The 21,407-nt window shown below is 36.2% G+C and overlaps 1 pseudogene; it reads right to left on the bottom strand.

The window, feature by feature from the left end:
* Window positions 1-18,996: 18,996 nt before the first annotated feature.
* LOC123233383 lies at window positions 18,997-20,234 on the bottom strand (annotated as a pseudogene).
* Between the last annotated feature and the right edge of the window lie 1,173 nt (window positions 20,235-21,407).

Raw genomic sequence — 21,407 nt, 5'->3', positions numbered from 1 at the left:
TTATAGTTGTGTGATGATGGGTAAGCCACTTTGAAAGTGACCAACCTCATTGATTGGAATGCTAGAGGGTGGAACAAAGATGCCTCACAAAGTCTTCATGCAAAGAAGTCCAACCAACTCTTTACTTCCTATCAGTTGTACTTATTGGATTCAGCTCAGCCATTGTCATGCCCATGCTAGGCACAGGCACCTTCCTTTGCTCACTTCCAAATGTTAATTCTCCCCCCTACCAGGAGGAGAGCTTTTTGGTGTGTTATCTTCCTGCATTAGATTGTTAGCTCCTTGAGGGGAGGGAGTAACTTTTTTTCCTCTTTGTATCCACAATACTCATAACAGTTCTTGACACTTAGTAGGCTCTTAATAAATGTATACTGTACTGTATTGTTTTCTACTGTGTTATGCAAATGATATAAGATATGAGAAGTGGAATTTTATATGTTTCTCTGTGTATATATATACTATATGCATATATTACATATATAATATGAAAACAAAATGGGTAAGGTGTAAATTTATTGTTCTGAACTATGAAGCTTTGTATTGAGGACCTTCTTTTTTAAATAATTTGCTTGATTGTGGGGTAGTAAGAATAACAGCTAATAAGAAATTTTGCTAATTAAAAAATAAAAATTATTAAAAATGAAAGCAACTTTATAACCTGAAATATTTTGCAAATGTTCACACTCATGTAATATAAGGCTGTATCATATAAGGTGCAAATAATATGTACCTTGCCATAATAAAATTGAATTCAATTAAAACTAGAATAAAAGCTATCAAACATTAAAAGAAGCTTGCAAAACCTTGGCCAAATATATTTTCTTCTAAATACTTCTTAAATCAACACTGCCTTAATGACAATTAGTGCTTGTATCAGTATGGTAGCCAATTTAGGAAGAATTACTCAGATGTAATGATCTGAACCTGATCCTCAAGAAAATACAATTAAGTTAAGTATTGATGGAAGTTTGGGAGCTTGAATCAACTATGGACAATAGGGTATGTATTGCCAGGAATATATCCTTTACCCCTTGGTCACATGCCAGGTGAGAATTCAGAAACTTCTGAATTTTCATTGATAAGTGGACATCATAAGGTTATAAGGTCAGAATATGAACCAATACTTTGGGTACTGCATCCCTTATTCCCTTCATCATGTGCCTGCTGTGTCTATTAAATGACCTGTCATTTGTTGAGGAGAGTATAGTACAGGGGAAAGTCCAGAGACTTTCAGCTTTAATCCCAGTTCAGTTACTAAAAAGCTACATGATATTGGGAGAGTCATTTTGCTTTTCTCAGCTTCAGTTTCTTCATCTGTAAAATCAAGAGATCAGATTCAATAATCTCTAAGGTCCATTTTATCTCTACTATTCTATGATTCTAACAAGAATGGCTATTAGGATTGTCTATGTACTCTTAAAAGTGTGGTGGTGTATAATTTTGAATTTTTGATCTAGTAATGTCTATTCTCAGAGAGATGGAGATAGATGAATAGATAGATAAATTGATGGGTATAACATTTTTAAGTCCTTACTACATATTTCTATGCATTTCTATTACTATTACTATTATTATTATTATATGTATTACTATGTATTAGGGTTGAGCTCTAAGGATAGAAAGACAAGCAAACAAGAAACTTATATTCTAATAGGAGAAGATCATACATGAAGGGAAACTTGAAGAAAGAGTGAAGATTAAAAGTATGACTTGGAGATGGCCAGCAAGTAAAAACTATTGGAGGCACAAATAAGAGATAATAAGGGGGAAATTGCCAATCAGAAGCTAGAGTTTTTCTAGGAGAATTCAAGGTTATTCTAATGATGGGGGGAAAGGTATAGGTGATGGCCTGAGAGAAGCAAATATGCTATATTGATTAGAAGGCAAGCCTCAGAGGCAGGATAAGTAGGGTTCAAGTCTCGTTTCACGTGACACATATATTAGCTCTGTGACTGCAGGCAAGTCACCAACATATGACAAAATAACTCAGTATCTTTTGCCAACTCTTAGACTTTAAGTAACAAATGGGTTGGTAACATGTATCAACAGAGGGAGTTTCCACACTGAAATTTCCCTACAAATATGATATCACAGTTATAGACTCCCCCAAAGAAGTTTATTGTCACAGATTGCTATTGTGATGATGAAAAACTGCAATAATTGAACTACCTCAAGAAACAATTGGGAAAAATGGTTGAACAACTATATTTAACTCAGATGTCTAAAATCATATACACTAATTCTCTTGGAGATGTGAATCATGATGAGTTGTTTTTGTTGTTATTTCCTCCCCTCTTCTGTAACAGAGGTCTTTCCTCATGAAGAGTGTTATTCCAGTCTCCTTCATAGCTTTCTCTAACCCCCTTCAGTGCATTTTGACTTAGTCTATTTTAAAATATTCTGACTTAGACTGTTAAAAAGTCTTATCTCTATCTCATTCCAGAGATCCCATTTCCAGATGGCACCCACCAAATTCATCTTTGCTTCTTTCTTCCCTTATAAGTGGGAACCCTCTCTAAAATGAACTTGACACATAGGAAAACAAATAAACAAACAAACAAACCTGTGACTCTTGTAAGATTGTTTTTTGAGGTTCAGGATAACTTTCTCTGAGAAGAGGGAGTAGTTTCATGTGCAACTATTTGGTTGGTCATTGTAAATCACCCAGATAACTAAGCCTTTGTCACCTTGGGTGCCATCACAAAATCAAAACAAACAAAAATTGTGGAAAATCTGCATCCTTTTCCCCTTTGGTTCTTTCTATTGATGGCCAGATTGTGTATTACTTACTATGTTCTCAGTGTCAGCCCCAATGATCATGAGCCTCATTATTCTTTGCCTCTCTACCAAGTGAATGAAAAACACTTGACATAAGGTGAACATTACATAAGGGGTCTTTCATCTCTGCTCACCAGGGGAGCTTTTTGAATCCATCAAGGCCCCAACAAACTGAAGCTGTTGCCAGTCAACCCTGTGACGAAGTGACCCCGTGTGTTTCCCTTATCCTTATCCACTCAAGTATTCAGTCACAGACAAGATTTTAGCATTTCTTTGACTTTTAAGGAATCTTGTCAAAAGCTATTAGTTTCCTTGAAAACTGCTGGTACCATACATTATTGAGCAAGACACTCTCTTCAGCCAGTTGGTTAACGATGTAGAAATGTACGCTTGTAGAACCCCACCCAAATGCCATGAACACACAAGTCTTTCTTTCTCTTTTCTGAATCATGCATATAATCCACACCCCAATTTTCTTGTAGGAGATCCATGACTTTGCAACCACCCATGACATATTCTTGTACTGAATCCACAGCTGCCTTTGATCTTGGGATGACTGAAGCTGGCACAGACGCAACATGTAGCATGGACCTTGCATTTCTTTTATGTTTTACTTTGAAGACATTGCTCTGATAACAATCACCACCCAAAAATGCAAATTGGAAAAATAAGATAGAGATGAAACATTTTTTGCCCTTGTACCACAAAGCAGGGAGGTAGGAAAATGATCCAGAATTAGTGCATGGGGACATGATGGGGTATGGGAGGGGAACACAAATTCTTTGCAATTGTTTAATACTAAGGTCTTTTGGGAATTAGGTTGGTCTAAATTGTCCTTAAAGTCCCCTCCAACTCTGATACTATCTGATCCTATAATTATTTCTATTGTTCAATTTTTAATTTTCATTTTCCAATAAATATATTTATAAAATTTGACACTTTTTAGAGGCAATATGGTATATATAATATATACATACAGTGTTTATTATGCATATATAAAATATATTATATATAATTATTATGGAAGTCAAAAAGAGGGTATTTTATCTTACATTTTCTAGACCAAGATGGTAGCTAAATATTAAGATGAATGATCAATAGCAATTTTGGAGTCTGAGACAAACTGTAAGAAAAGTGTTCTCAAATTAATGCTTTTTTCCTCTTCCTTCCTTCCTTCCTTCCTTCCTTCCTTCCTTCCTTCCTTCCTTCCTTCCTTCCTTCCTTCCTTTCTTTCTTTCTTTCTTTCTTTCTTTCTTTCTTTCTTTCTTTCTTTCTTTCTTTCTTTCTTTCTTTCTTTCATTCTTTCTAAATTTCTTTCTTTCTTTCTAATGATTCTCCTTATCTTTTCAGGTAAAAAGTACAGAGGCTGCTAATGGCTTTGAATATACCCCCGATAAGGAGTGTTGCCTTTCTCTGATTCTTAATGGGGCTGGTTCACTCATCCTTTAGAAGCCTATCATCTGCTCTCAAGGCCTCACCACATTAGTGCCAGACTTCGGGTGGATACTTGGACCCACTATAACTCAGAATTCCCAGTTCACCTGGTCCAGCAGTTCCAATAGTACGTATATGCATATGCCACCATTGCCAGCTCAAATTAACTTTTTTTAACATAAATGTATTTAAGTGGAGAAAGAGGAGAGAGAGAGAGAGAGAGAGAGAGAGAGAGAGAGAGAGAGAAACTTTGGGGAAAGAACTTACTCTTGACACTAGGCCCTGTGAGGCTAGAGATCCTTGTATTGATATCACTGTGTGAGGCATGCGGAGGTCCTCAGACTTCTCCATGCTTCTAGGTTGGGTGCTGCCGGAGAATTAAGCAGGGCATAGCTGAATCAGATGGGAAATCACTTAGGATTCTTTCACCCAAAAGTATAAGACTTGTTGTTAGTTTTCTTTATTAACAACTTTTTTTTCTTGCTAACTGGGTACCAAACTTAATTGTTTCACCCCACTGAAGGAATATAAGTACTATCAGTAACTTCTAGTTTTGGGGGTCCGGGCAAAGTTCAGATTGTCTCAGCCTAGTTTTATCTCTGATGTTAACATTTGGGTAACAGGTGAACTGTTACATACAAAAACAATATACGATTTTTTTTTTTGCCAAAATAAGATTCAGTGGGATACAATCCCCTGTAACATGTAAATTACATTTAGTCTCTACTAAAATTACATTTAGCTGAAGGATATAAATGTAATCACTCTAAGGCAGAGTAGATTGAATTACTCCATATTTTTAGGAATCTCATATCATATGATATTTTGGGGCTTTTTTTTGCTAATTGCATTTTGGCATGCGTGATCCTTGCAAACTCAAGTTTCTTGCCACACATTTTTCATATTTCTCTATAACTTTAGGCAATTGTAGATTTCTTTGAGGTTTCCTCCAAAATCTAAGCCCTCCCTGCTGTCAGCATTTTGTTTTTCCTCAAGAGAAAAAAATGTGGTTGGTTTGGCTCAGTCCTGGCAAGGTAATGAAAGTCATTCTAATTTTTATTTAAGAAAAAGCAATTTTCATAAATGGTGTTCACTAATGGATCCTGATCATCTATAAGCCCCATAGCAAATTACCCTTAATCCAGTTTGTCTGTGATACGTTACCTGAGGGAAATAATATCAACGCTTCCTCTTTGCTAGCAAACTGTTCACAGGGACTTCTTCAATATATATTAATCCCATCATTTATCTTTGTCAACTGAGAACAAAAATAATTTGTAGAAGAGTAAACAGAAGAGCACAGGAGAAGGGAGCTCAGCATTATTAAACAGTGGAAAGCAGGTGCTCTCAAAGCCAAGCTTATTTTTATTGGGAAACTTGGGTAATTCTCCTTCTGCATCTGTGCATAGTAAATCAGCATGAGGGGGAAATTTCATATTTTAGAGGAAACTGAAATCACTATATCCAAGGAGCAAGGGACAAGCACTGGTGTCCTTATTTTTCTTTTCTGAGCTGGTCTGAAAATGAAAGCTTAACAACCCCAGAAGAGGTTGAGGAGGGCAGCAGGAGAGAAGTGGAAGGTGAGCAAAAAGCGAAAAAACATGATTTGAAAAATGCAAAATAATAAAATGTTCTTTGGATACTGATCTTTTAGTACTGAACTGGGATCTTGGCTGCCAGATTTTTCAGGTCTCCTCTTTATCCACACAATAACCTGAGTGGAGGGAAGAAAAAGCCATGCTTACCAAGCTCATTCATTCTGTTGGAAGCTTCAATTGTCTGAATTTCCATGAGGGAATGATATGCCCAGTTGTCCACTAGCAAGCTCTTCAAGGTGCTCTAGTAAACCCTGGGGAATTCTGGAGAGGGTAAAAACCTCCTCCTTTCCTTTCTTTTCTTTTAGATTTAAACTGTGCCACATGTCTTCACATACTACAAAGAAGGCTGAACAAAGTAAAAACTAAATCTCCAAAGCAAAACATTTATGTTTCAATCTTTTCCCTATTACCCCTATCACACAAGCTGTGTTACTGTAGTTAACTAACTTAAACTCTCTGATCTCAGTTTCCTCATCTGTTGGATGGGAATAATAATAAGAAGATAAGAAGTCCTATTTTACATACCTACCTTACATGTTTGTTTTGAGTATCAGAGGATATTATTATTAAAGTAATTGTAGGCCTTGAATACAACTCTCAGTTATTATTTTAATCCAATAAGCACTGAGCCAAAACTAATAGATTCTGATGATAGCAAACTACATTTTCTTGTCTTTTTCAAGACTTTTGTAATGAAAATATTATTATCCCTATTTTACCAAGGAAATTAAGAATATTAGAGATGAAATGACTTGCCTGAAGTCATCTATCTATTAAATAATAGAAATGTGACTTGACTATGGCTTTGTTTATTCCATATCCAGGATTTTTCCCACTATGCTACTTTCATCCCAGACTATTACTTCTCTTTTGGAAACTAAGTGAGATGAAGGCAACAGTACAGATACAGAGAATTAAGATCCTTTACTATCTTGCTCACCAGAATTTCTGGTAGTTGTCTGAATCATTTTTGGCAGCTAGGTAGTGTAATGAATAGAACCTGGAATAAGGAAGACTTGAGTTCAAATTCTTCCCACAGTCACTTGACAAATTATAACACTGATTTATGCTAAAAAAAACCCATAGTCACAATAGGGCCATTTGCCTACATCAGACAAAAATAGATTGGACAATAATTCACCATATTTAAGAGGAACTTTTCGAGTACCCTACGAATAAGATAAAGAGACATCTGAAAGCCAAAGATATGACTTTCCCATGATCAAATGGTTCTCTAAGCTTGAGGCCACTTTACCTTGGACTTTATGCACTTGTGGAACTCAGTGTGACAGAATTTTAATGGAAATATTTTGTGCCAATTGTACTTAATCTACTACTTTGGTCAACACTACATTCTAAAAAATTACTTGGAACTGGTTAATTAAGTAATTTTTTAGCTGATAATCTTGGATGAAAACACATTGCTGTATACTGAATTTAATAACTCTAAAGAATCACCTCTGACCCTTCAGAGATGTCCTTGGAATATAAAGGGGAGATTTTGGTGAGCTCCAGGAATCCAACTCTTCAGCAGGAATTAGGATAAAGATTCTTAGAACTTAAAAAGGATATGTTGGTACATTCTATTTCTCCCTTCTCATCTTTGAAAGTAGGGAATTTCATTACTGTTTTTATAATCCTAGCATTGAGATATTAACTTACAATTAATAAATCCTTGTAAAATAAAATGAATAAATTAATACTGTGGAGTGAAAAATATGATGAACTGGAGCCAAGATAGACCTGGTAAAGAGATAGTCAAGGTCAGCATTAATCAGTTCAGCCTAGTAGCACTTGCATTTGTTTAGCATAGAACCTATGATCAATAAGGACTTTTATGCACAATTCCTGAGAAAGAGGGCATTGAAGTCTCTAGTGCTAGTCTTGTCAGATGTCCTCCTACAAGTGTTCCAAATATGTGTGTTTTATTGTTCTTGATTTTAAATGTTTATGTGATTTTCCTGGATATTATTTTCCCATTGTATGAAAATACAATTGAATTTTAAGAGTAGAATACTATGTAATATTTTCTTTGAATTTTCATTAAATATTGGTTAAGACAATATTAGTGTTTGGTTTTTAATAGGAAATACATTTGTAGGGGCTTATAAGCTATAGTTTTGATGGGAATAGTTTTCTATAAGCATTAACTCTAGCACCCTGTTAGAATTAGAATAGTAAGTAATTGTTTGACCACTCCTATTGGGTACCATCTTAACTTCCCAAAATGAATATAATGAAGTGAAATAGCTAGCTTCATCACAGGAAAAGCCTGGAGATAGCTAGTGGTCAGTATAATGCCATGAGCTGCAACAATGCATTTGGAAACATACACAAAAATGACAACACAAAAATATGGTAAGACAACCAAACTATAGCAAAAACATGATATCAAAAAAGTATTGTGTAATTTTAAACATTAAGTCTGTCTCTGGAGAATAGATAATATTCATTCATCTCTTCTTTGCAGAGGTGGAAACTATGAGTGTAGAATATTGCATACATAGTCAGATTCAACCAAAGTGTGTGTTGGAATGCTTTCTGAAATTACTTTTTTGTTCTCTGGTACAAAGGATACTTCATGAGATAGAGAAAGGAGAGAAATGTATTTGGAAATGAAGGTAATATAAAAATCAATTAAATTAATCAATCACCAAATATTTATTAAGCTATCAGAGTATACTAGTCACACCACTAAGCACTGGGAATATGAATAAAAGCAAACACAGTCCCTGCATTCTCAGAACTCCTATTGGAAGAGATGGTACATAAGTAAATAAGTATGTATATATTTATTTACTCTCCATATTGGAACTAAAGAAGGCAACCTTAAAGGAGAACATTCAAGCATCAGGAAGATAAAGAAAGCCATCTTTGGTTTTTGAGTTGAATCTTAATGGAAACCAGAGATTCTGAGTGAGGAGAGATGAGTGAAAAGAGCTTTTGAAGCTTAAGGGATAACCAATTCAAAGTCCAGGGGGTTAGGAGATGGAGTGTTCAAGTAGCAATATATAGGCAAGTGTGGTTGAATCTTAGTGTGTGCTGAAGGGAATAAAGTATAGAGCGACTGAAAAGGTAGAGAGGGTTGGGGTTTTAATAATTTTAAATGCCAGTAGACCTTCTATTTAATCTAGAGGAAACAGGGAGCAAGTCACTGTAATTTATTGACAAGGGAAGGGTTGATGTAGTTAGACCAATACTTTAGGAAAATCACTTTGGAGATTATAGAGGGTAGATTAGAGTGAAAAGAGACTTGAAACAATGAGACCATTTGGGAGATTATTGCTATAGGTCATACAAACTTAGCCTCATTTCCTTTTTCCCCCTCTTCTCTCTTCAGAATTATACTGGTAGATTATTTAACTTCTAATGATTTTAAGTTTGACAAAGTTTCTTAAGCAATTATGAAGGACAAGACAGAAATGTGGGCTAGATTTGCATTCAGTGCTAATTAAATAACTGAATATAGTGTAATAATTAATGGTATGATGTAAACTTAGAATGTCTCTAGGAGAATACCACAGGGATCTTTGTTTGATCTTGAGCTATTTATTTTTATGACAAACCTTATGTATACTCACCTTATTACTTACAGAAAGGCTGAGATAGCATGCTTATCAAATTTTCAGATGACAAAGCTAGGAGGGATGCCTTGTAAATTGGAGGATAGAGTTAAGATTCCATGTAAGTTTATAAGATTTGTTTTCATATAACCTTGTAGAAAAATATGACCTCAAGTTGGAAGAACCTTTTTGGGTTTATGTCTCGGAGGGAAGTACATATTCCTTCATTCTGGTTTCTTAGAGCTGAAAAGAGAAGCTGATCTCTTAAGTATGTATGTCCTTGATTTTCCTGTTCAGAATAAAAGTATATCAAATTTGTACAAGAACTTCTTCAGTTGATAAACTATCTAAAATATTAATGATTATTCAAAAGATGAAATTCAAGCCATACAAATATAAAATGTTCCAAATTACTACCAATTAGAGAAATTAAAATTAATGTAACCCTAAGTTTCTTTTCTAATAGTTATCAGATTAGTAAATTTGAAAAAAATAAGGAAAATGACAAGTGTTAGAGGGGTTGCAGGAAAAGAGGCATATAATATATTTCTTGAACAATTATGAACTGATCTAGCCATTATGGAAAATTTTTAGAACTATGTTTAAAAAATGATTAAGCAATTAATACCTATTGGCTTAGCAGCAAATATCACTACTAAGACTATACCTTAAAGAGATTAAAGAAAGAGAAAAGGGATCCATATGTACAAAAATAAGTATAGTAAGTCTCTTTGTAGTGTCTAAGAAATAGAAGGACATATCCATTAATTGGATACTGCTGAACAAATCATAGTATAAGAAGGAATGGAATGTTATCATGCTTGAACAAATGACAAAGAAGTCTGCTCCGAGAACCTGATAAGACTTGCATGAACTGATGTGGTGAGAAATGAGCAGGACCAGAAAAATAAGCTATACAAGAATGATGACATAAGACAAATAACTTTGAAATACTTAACAATGCTAATTAATGGAATTAAAAACAACATTATTCTAAGGGACTGATGATGATGCATGCCACCCACCTCCTAAAAGAAGAGATAGACTTAAAATATGGAATAAAAAAATAATTTTATACAGTCTATTTAGGGAATTTGTTTCACTTGATTATGAATGTCTGTTATAAGGGGTTCATTTCTGCTTTATTTTTCCAATGGGGAGTGATAAAGAGGAGAGAAAATGAGTGCTTTTAAATTAAAAAAAATCATTTTCCTTGAAAACAATGTCACAAATTTGCTTTCTTTAAATCAATCCATCAACAAGTTTTTATGAAAAGCTACTATGTATGGGGGCAGCTGAGTGGCTCAGTGGATTGAGAGCCAGGTCTAGAGATGAGAGGTACTGGGTTCAAATCTGACCTCAGACACTTCCTAGCTGTGTGACCCTGGACAAGTCACTTTGCCCCCATTGCCTAGCCCTTACCACTCTTCTGCCTTGGAGCCAATACAAAATATTGACTCGAAGACAGAAGGTAAGGGTTAAAAAAAACCAACTACTATGTGCAAGGCATTTAATTGAATTCTGGAAATAAAAAGATAGACAGTGAAAAATAGCTACTTCCAAGGAACTTATATTTAAATGGGAGAGGAAAGTACATGCATAAATATATGTGGTATAAGAATAAAGTGAATGAAACAAATATATACAAAGTAGTTAAATAGAAAGTAATTTATGAGGGAGAGCACTAGCAGATGAGGGAATCAAGAAAATTGTGTAGAAAGTTGTTCTTGAAATACATCTGAAAGAAAGACATACTCTATGAGGTGAAGATAAGGAACAGTACATTCCAAGAATAGAGGATGGTCAGTGAAGATGAAGTTGGTATGTACTGTGTGAATGATCTGGGAAATAATTAATTCAGTTCACCAGTAGTTTAGGTTTAAATTTAAATAAAATGAACAGTTAACAAAAAGAGATCATGCACCACAGAAAAAGAGAAGTCATCAAAAGGTAGATGATAAACATAGGGAAAGTTATTTCAGATAAGTGAAGCTTTTTTGCCTGAGTTGATCATTGTAATCTGCAATGTGAGCTAAGCATCAGAAATCCCTGGGAGCTGTTCCCAGATGCCTTATACTCAAGTGAGGAAGAAATGATATAAATTAGTGATGGGCAAACTTTTTAAAGAGGGGGCCAAAGGAAAGGAAATGCTCATCTGTCAGTCTGTTTCTAAGGCAACTCTTTTGAAGTTTCATTGTAATGTATCCTACTCATTGTATTTGTCGGATCAGGAATAATGTCCTGCAGCTGGATAGAACATTTCAGGGGGCCACATCTGGCCCTCAGGCCATAGTTTGCCCATCACTAATATAAACAATCTGAAACTTAAGTACCAAATAAGCATGAAAGAATATCTCAAGTATCTTTTTGGGAAAACCAATCCTGACTTGCATGGAGAAGAGTAAGAGGAGTTAGAATATTTGTCCTACCACAGTGAGAAACAGCAAAAAAGTCCAATTTGGCTTGATCATAGAGTGTGGGAAGAGGCTAAGAAGACTGAGGCTAAGAAGATAAATGGCACCAGATTGTGTATGGATTTAAAAGACAGACATAATTTCTATTTTATCCTAGAAGCAACAGGAAGCCACTGGAGTTGATTGAGTACAACAATCACATGGTCAGATTAATCATTAAGGGAAAAGTGTAGGATGGACTAGAGTGGGGAAACATTTGAGAAATAAGATAAATCAGGAGTTTGGAATAATCTAGTAAGAAGTGATGAGGGCCTAAACCAAAGTAGTATCTGTATGAGTAGAAAGAAGTTAGGTATGAGAGTTATTGTGAAGTTGGAAATGAGATATGGCAGGTGATTAAGTATATACAGCAAGGGAGAATGATTTCAGTATAAGACCAGCTTTATAAATATGAGAGGATGCTGAGGCTTTGGAAGAAATAGGGAAGCTCAAAAGAAGGAAGGATTTAGTCCCAGAAATAACAAGTTTGACTTTGGAGATTTTAAATTTAATGTGTTTTTAGGAAATCCAATTTGAAATATCCAAAAGATAATTGATGTGGAACTGATGTTTAGGGAAAAGAATGAGGTTGAATATACAAATAAGAAAGTCATCTTTATAGAGATGATAATTAAACCCATGGGAGTAAATGAGGTTACTAACACAGTGAGAAGAGATGAGTGACTATGACAGAGGGAAAAGAGAGGGAAAGAAGCATTCACACAGAGGGATGGAAAACATTAGGGGAAATTAGGTCACAAAATCAAGGTGCGAATTCTATGTAAAAAGGATGGAGGCATTTGGATACACACATTTTACTCAGTAAGAACATTGAAGGGAAAGAGAATGATGGGGAGAGGAATTTAGAGGAAAGGTATAGTAAGAAAGGGATTAGTCCTAACCAAAGCAAACATTAAGGATATACAAAAGTATTTATATCTCTTTTAGAGATGACCAAAAAATAGAAATAAGTTAGGGAATTACTGGACAAGTTTTTATATACAAATGTGATAGAATACTATTGTGCGGAGCTCTTATCATGGGCAACCAAGATAGGAAGGAATGAAGTCAAATACTCATTCAGAAAGGTTAGACTTTACAAGAAAAATGGATACCTCCTATTGTGTAAGGGGACCAGTGGACAGCTGCCATAGCTCTGGGTAGCTCTCCCTCGGGCCAGGATGGAGTCATTGACTGACCATGACTTCTCACCACCTCTCAGAGACAGGGATTTGTTTGCTTCACAGCTCTGGAGATGAGGCAAAGGCAGCTGTTGCTGAATTCTGGAGCAGTAAATCAACTGGGATGGCCTTCTTTTGGAGCAGGAGCTCTGCAGATGAGAAGCTGGAACCCTCTGAGGAAGTGAGCAGAGAAGCAAAGCTGTATAAATTGACTCCCTCCTTTTTCCTCAGTTTCCAAATGAGTGGATAATTTGACTAGCACATGAACAGTTGGCCACCAGAGTGGCATTACAGAGATCAAAGAAAACCAACTGGTAGATAAAAAGAATGCTCAAATCAAACCACTTGAGAAAAGTAATGATGACAACCTTGAACTCTGTCATTGGAAAAGAAGAGAAAAAGAACAAAAGAAAGAAAAACTTGGCAATCCACCTATGCTAGCCTAGTGAAGGATACAGTCAAGCAGTCAAAAATTTTTGGAATTAGTTGAAATAGCTAAAAACACATCCCAGGATTTTATTAGGATAATGAACTAGACTCATGCCCCAGAAGTCTTGACTTGTGGGTAAAGTGGGTCCAAAGTATGTTACTTCCCTTCCCTTTATGCCTGAGAAGTACCTGAGAGGGTTGGTTTAAGTGCCTTAAAGTGTTGAAAAATAATATCCCTTTGTAAAGGAACAACTCATAATCCTTGTTTTAGAATTCTGGTCTTCTAGAAGAACCTATGACTACCTGACTGGAGAATGGATGATTTGCTGATTTCCTAATGTCTTTCAGATTGAGAGGAGTTCTCTTTGTATAAGACCACCTAGAAACTAATCTGACAGCTCTCAGGACCACCCATCTTTGATCTTTAGAGCCCTAGGGTTTTCTGGCACACACCACTTCAATGCCCACTAATCAAACCCCCAGCCAAGAGTAGAGAAACAGTTTAACAATATCAGAGGATGTGAAAAGCATTAAGCAACATTTCCTGGGGACCAACAAACCCGGACAGTTAAGTGAAGTCAAGGTTGGGTAAAAAGTTCCTTCCTCTCCCCCACATCACACAGAGAGAAAGTATTCATAGGTAGAGGGAGTGGTCACATAAATGATGTGATACATAAAGGCCTAGAGAAGTTGCCTTCCATAATACCTGTTCCACTGATGCCTAAAAATTAATTAATTCATTCTTTCATTCATGTCCATTCTTGCTCACTTCCTGGGGTACTCTTTTAGTTAAAATGCAAATATTTCTGGCAGGAACAACTTAGAAGCACAATCATATTTTTACCACTACTATCATAGACATTTGCTAAGCTAGGTAAGGCATGTGTCCTGGTTAAAGAGGGGTCCTGGACTAAAAACCAGGACAATGGGAATACTTATTTAGAAGTTCACTATTTAAAATCAGATTTGAGCTTCTAAGATCAACTTTGATTATTTGATTATTTGTTTAAACTGGTTAGATTATATGATTTTAGAGTACAGAGATTGTCTTTTAAAAAACTAAATTTATTTGCTTGTTACATTAAAATACCCAGCTAACTCCCTCCTTCCCCCCTGCCACTAGAGAAAGCCTTATTTCACACACACACATTTATATATCTATATATCTATATATTTTGCTTATTTCTATTCATTAGTTCTTTCTCTGCAGGTGGACACATACAAGTTTCTTCAAACAATAGTTTCTGTATGTAGTGTTCTCTTGGCTCTGCTCATTTCACTGTTTCATGTAGATATTTCCATGTTTTAAAGAATTATAGCACACTAGTATTCCATCACAATCATACATCAGAATTTGTGTAATCATTTTCCAGTTGGTGAACATCCTCCCAATTTCCAATTCTTTGCTACAACAAAGAGAGTTGCTATAAATATTTTAAACATACAGATTCTTTTCCTTTTCCCCTTATCACTCTAGGAAATAAATCTAAAATGATATTGCTGGGTCAAAAGGCACACACAGTTTTATAACTTTTTGTGCATAAATCCAGACTGCTCTACAAAATGACTGGATTAATTCAAAGTTCCACCAGTGGTATGTTAGTGCCCCCATTTGTCCCTATATGCTCCAACATTTGTCATTTTGACCTTTTAATTTTATCATTTTGTGAAAATTTCACACTAGCCTACCAAGGCAACTTTGGCTTTTAAAGTAAAGGGTCTTATTTCTGAACCTCTGAACCATATTTCTCTGAGGTGAGGGTTGGAGTCCTACCTATAATGCTAGAAGAAGCTATACTAGTGTTGGGCAGCTGTTCAAAGGACCACATGGTGACACTTGCTGTCCAGAAGACCTGCCTCTGATCTGGACTGAAGTGGAAATCTGCCAAATCAGAGGGGCTCAGAAAAGTGAACATAAAATTGGACTGGGCGAAAGGAAGTAGGTCTCTTTTGCCTTGGACCCATGGAGAGAAGTGGTTAGGAGAGCACTGGTATGCTGGAATGGCTACAAAGTGGGTCTCAGAGAAGTGGCTAGAAGAGTGCCAGCATGGACGAGTGCTGGCTAGGGGAGCCCTGGCATGCACACACAACTGGGCTTGGGGCTGCCCAGGAGGGTGTTGGCATGCCTGAAGTCTGGCTGTGCAGTTGGTGCAGCCAGCTTGGGGAGGAGACTTCTGAAGGAAATAGCCAACCATATGTAGTTTTATTATATAATAAATAATTATAAATTAAGATAATATTCCCACAGATTTTAATGTTAACAATTTTAGTCAATCTGAGAGGTGTGAGATGATATCTCAGAGTTGTTTAATTTGAATTTTTCTAATCAATAATGATTTAGAGCATTTTTTATAGTTATATATAGCTTTGATCTCTTTATTCAAAATCTGTCTGTTCATATGTTTTGAGCATTCATCATTTGGGGAATGGCTCAAGAATTTATAAATTCTTATAAATTTGACAAAATTCTCTATATAGTTTAGATATGAGACTTCTGAGAAACTGTCTGTAATTCCCCTCCCCCAACTTCTTTTCTTCTAAACTTGGCTACATTTGTTTTATTTGTACAAAAACTCTTTAATATACTCAAAATTACCCAGTTTACATCCCACAATATTTTCTGTCTCTTATTTCACTTTGGAATTTCCAGCTACTAGTACATTGCATAATGAACATAACAGATGCTTAATGAATGTTTATAGCATTGAATTAATTTGTTACAGAGAATTGTTTAGTGTCAATAAAAAAGTGTATGCGAATTTCATAAGTCTGAGGCAAATGCACATTTCTAGACTTCTTTTAGGTGGTGATGGTTTTGGTCGTTACTTTTTATGCAATTATTTGGGACAAAAATAAGAAAGGTATATAGTACTGGGCTTATTTTCAAAAAGACATGAATTTGAATCCTACTGACATTTACTAGCTGTGTGTTTCTGGGCAAGTCACATAACCTCTATTTACCTCATGCAATTTCCTAGGACTTAGGTACTAAGACGTGGAACAACTAGGATTTAATTTGATGGTTCCTTTGGAATGTTCCCAATTCAGACACAAGTGCAGGTTTTTTCCTGTACTTAAGCTAACAAAATATTATTATGCGGGGTACCATAGCCAAAAAATTCAACACCAAATTACTGTTGATGAATCTTTCTGTATGTAGGACAATCCTTGGACAGCTGAAATAATCTGCTGATATCATTATCCTTAAAATACTTTCTAAATTGGTACAATCTACAGAACCTATGTTTTGCTGGTGAAGCCAGTCTTTGAAAACCCAGTCATTGTGTGTATGTGTGCGTGCGCACAGGCAGGCAGACAGATAGACAGACAGACAGACAGACAGAAAGACAGAGACAGAGAGTATATAAAAAAGAAAAAAATATCCTTTATCATAACCCAAAAGGTGGTCATCCTGATGCTTCTGGAGAATTTTCAAGGATGAAAATTTGGGGAACTCACCACTCCTAAGGCAGTTCCTTTTATTTTTCAATAGCTTTAATTGTTAGTAATATATTCTTTGTGTCAAAGTAGAAATCTGTTTCTCTCCAAATTCTACTTATTCTTCCTACTTCTGTTATCTGAGACCAAGAGGAAGACTAACTTCCTCTTATACATGAGAGCCTGTTGATAAATTAACGTCTTGTAACAGTTTGCTCCTCTTACCTTGAGTCTTCTTTTCTGAATGTGAAACATTCTGATTTCTGATTTTCATCAGGATAGTTTTCAGTCCTTGACTATTCTACTCACCCCTTTCTGGGCATGCTTCAACTTGTCAATTCCCTTTCTAAAATGTCATGGTCAAAAGGGCACACAACTTAACATATGTGCCCTGTCTAGATCGGAGTACATCAAGTCTTATACCAGCTGCCTTCTGCAAATTATGCCTCTACTAACATAGTTTATAGTCACATAAGTCTTATTTTTATTTTTGTTTTGTTTTCACTGTCATGTCACATTACTGAATCATGATGAACTTATGATCCTAAAAGTCCCAGATGTTTTTCATTAGAAAAGCTAAATGTCCTCTATCTTGAACTTGCATAGTTGAATTTTTCAAAGTGGACTTGCTAATCATTTCAAAAATATGTAATTAGATTAGCCACCATAGCATGACACATCTTTCTTGTACATGCATATGTGCATGAGCACACACAGGGGCATGATTTTTTTTTCACCTTTTTGGATAAGTCTAGCATTGAAAAAGTGCAGTTTTGTCACTCTCAGTATCTATCCTCAACTCTACCCTTTCCTTTGTAGTCTCTATGTCTGCTTCAAAGAAGTCTGTTTCTCACAACTTCCTATGAGGAAAACTCAGATTCTATTATCATTTACCACTTTTTCATTAATATAATGAAGTATATTAGCAGGAGGTACAAAATAAAATGACTGGAAATATTTTGTGAAAAATGGAATCTCATAAAACATTAAGCAGTCAAAAACTAAAATCACTGGGACATTCATTTGAAAGAGAGTTGGGAGGCAGTTAGGTAGTTCAGTTGATTGAGAACCAGCCCTAGAGATGAGAAGTACTGTGTTCAAATATGATCTTAGACAATTCTTAGTTGTGTGACCATAGCAAGTTACTAAACCCCCCTTGCTTACCCATTGCCATTTTTCTGCCTTGGAACCAATACACAGTATTGATTCTAAGACAGAAAGTAAAGGGTGTGTGTGTGTGTGTGTGTGTGTGTGTGTGTGTGTGTGTGTGTGTGTGTGTGTGTTTTAAGAGAGTTGCATAAAATACCATAAAAACCATATATGTATTTTGAAATAGATGATTCATGTCTATTATCAGCCTTTACTTTCACTCTTAAGATTTATGGTAATATTTTACAGTAGATCTAAACAGCTTATGGGACATTCTTAGAGACCGGATATTCAAGATTTGCTCTTACTTTCATCAATTTATATTTGTAAATAGAAACTGATGGTTATTATAAAAATTTCAGACCAAAGTAACTCAAACTAGCAAATGAGAATGAGCCAGAATTCTGGATATTTTGTGGTCTTATGTTAATCCATGGATATCCCTTTTCTGATTATTTTTAAAGATTGAACTTTTTCCGTTCAGTGCTAACTTGGCTATTTTATATTCTTTAAGACTAAAAAAGGAAAAAAGCTGCAGTAAAATTGTACAACTACCAAGAGCTTCATCTGTTTTAGGTATAAAACTGTAATAGTCTAGAGATTTGCCAAAAGATAGTCTGAAGTTTTAGCATCAGAATATTATACAATCAAAGAGGAAACATTGGGATAAATTATCTTTGGCAAGACTTTGGCTCAGATTTTTAAATACACATCCTCATACTTCCTGAATATGTTGACTGCAATTGTATTTTAGCAACTACTGCTATATTTGTTGATGGGTCAATGAAACTGGGAGTTGGGAGTATTTTATACTGAGGTTGTCCAAAATCAATGACTATGTTTTGTTATAGAAGAAGACTGTTATTTTTTTTATTAGAATAAAGTTTCCTTATATCATACAAAAAATAAAAGGTAGGAAGTGGTGAGCTCTTTTTCTCCAACTTTCATGGTGGTAGAGTACAAAGTATACCTTCTACCTCAGTGCCAAAAAGATGCCCCGGACCAGGAAGTCCATGTAGAGCTTGACATCCTCTATATCAAGTTGATGGAGGATGCTCTCAGGTTTATGGAATGGGCATTCTGAGGAGTTGTCAGAACTCCATGCCATAAATAGTCAGAATCACACCCTCAAAGCCATACTGAGATAGGATAAGTAGGAACTCCACTGTAAATAGATAGGGATGGTTTGGAAGCTATAAGGATTTGAATACAACCCTGATCTGTAGGTCCCAGAGAATGAGGTACCAAGGCATTTTCTGTGGTCAGAGCAGAGAAGAGCAGGAATTGGAAGGCCATAGATATTGCCTGATTGGCTGGTCATCCAATATACAATGCTGCAATAAGGCAAGGGGAAAATCACCTGAAAGGACATATCAGCCATAATCTTGGCCAAGTAATAAGCATTGAAGCTATATTAATGGTTCCTGCATGAAGACAGCCATTTTGAGGGAGAAGGTAAAAACATAAGGCATTAGGGCAGTGAACATGAGCAAAAGCATGGAGAAAAAGAGGCAGCCTGCATTGTTGAAGACTTTATTAGCATCATTTCCAATTTGCAGGTAAAGGAGACTGATGGGAATACCAATCTTCACATGAAACATGAATTTAAAGTGGGTCAGAACTGTGTTTCTAAGGATGGGCAAGAAAGTTCTTTTGAAGAGGATGCAGATACTAGTGGCAAACATGTGACTCTTGATAGGGTCTACTTCTGGAGGATATGGAAGATAAGGAGATTGGATGTAGTCCTCCCCCAGGCTGTCATTCTTCTCTGCCACAGCACTAGCTCATTCTGTGCTGCCCAGAACAGCATTAGACTCAGGTCCCCATATTATCCTGATGTTACTTCAATGATGACCTCCACTGGGTTGTAGAAGGTGGTTCAATGTAGGCCCCAAACTTCATGTAAGGCCTCAGGTTGCTGACCATATCCTTGAAGATGCATTAATCCTGGCTCAGTATGTAGAACTTGTCAGAAATCTCAGATAGCTTGGCACTGGGCTGGTGGATGGTGCAGAAGACGGTACAGCTCCCCTGGGCTAAGGATTTCATGAATAAAACAATCTAGAAGCAAGAGGCACTGTCCAAACCACTAGTAAGCTCATCAAAGAACAAGATGCGTTAGTTGTTGTCAAGTTCCAGGGTAGCTGCCAGTTATTTCCTCTGATCACCAAGGAGCATGATTATCCTTGTTTGGGAGCAGGACAGAAGCCCCAAAAGCCATCAGAATCTCAGCCATCTGAAAAGGGCCTTATAACTCTTCTTGCACTATCAAGATCCCTCTTAAATAGAGCAGGACATCCTACGTCATCTGCAGAGTTCTTTGGAAGATGAGAAAAACTCTGGGCTTCTGTGTTGTGGTTCCCTACTTTCTCGGTGTGTGGTCAGTGGGGTAGTGTCTTTGTAGGGCCTTTATAGTTCTCATTAATTGCTTTTCTTTACCCTTTTTCTCTTGCTCTACCACCCACACAGGTTGCACATACAGCACATAAGCCTAGGTTTGTTTACTTGTTTTTAATCAATGTTTGGAGATGGTAGATTAGGCTTTATTTCTTTTTCTGTTGTTAAGATCCCAAGAATTCCATGTGGGCAACACTTGAGATGCCACTAGATGTAAATCTCTGACTAAAGGGAAATAGGTATCTCAGATATCAACTTCACATTTTAAATGCCAATCTTGATCCTCACCGAGCCAGGAGTGCTATCTGCTGCTTGCAAAGTCAGTTAATATCTAGAAAATTTGGCTTTATTGGCTCAAGTTTTCACTCCCCTAAAATGTAGGATCTCTAATCCCCATCAAATTGGGTTGTGAGAATACTGCAGCCTGAATGTAAAACTCTCTCTGAAGCTGCCAGTAGTTCTCTGGTTTCTGAGGGTTTCAGACTCACCATAAATCTCTCAAACACTGGGATACTGTGCTGTATAGTTCATGAAAAGCTGTGTGCCAGCTGTGTGGTAGACTGTGGAGGGTTTCAGTGTCTGGGGGCTCAGAAGGACAGAAGGCTGATGAAGGGCAGATTCACTGGGGTAGTCTGGTGTTGCTGCATCTTGTCAATTGTACCTCTAAATCATTGCTTTTATCTGTTTTCTCTAATAAGTTCAGGGGCTCAATACATCTTGTCTAACCTACTGCAGTAGTCTCTTCATTGTTTTTTCCCCATCTTCCTCTTTTCTGATACATGTTCACAATCTGCTAAAAGGAATTTCAAATATAGGGCTGACCATGACGCCAGCCTTGCTGAAAAATCTAGTGGGTCCCTGTTGCCTCTAAAATAAAGTGCATATTCTTCACCTTTTGTTTAAAGTCCTTCAAAATTTGCCTTCAAACTATCTTTGTAGGCTTATTTCACATCACTCCCCTTGATATACACTGGATTGCAATAAAAC

Source organism: Gracilinanus agilis, chromosome 2, assembly GCF_016433145.1.
Source record: "Gracilinanus agilis isolate LMUSP501 chromosome 2, AgileGrace, whole genome shotgun sequence".
Lineage (NCBI taxonomy): Eukaryota > Metazoa > Chordata > Mammalia > Didelphimorphia > Didelphidae > Gracilinanus > Gracilinanus agilis.
This window is presented reverse-complemented; position numbering and strand designations above follow the sequence as displayed.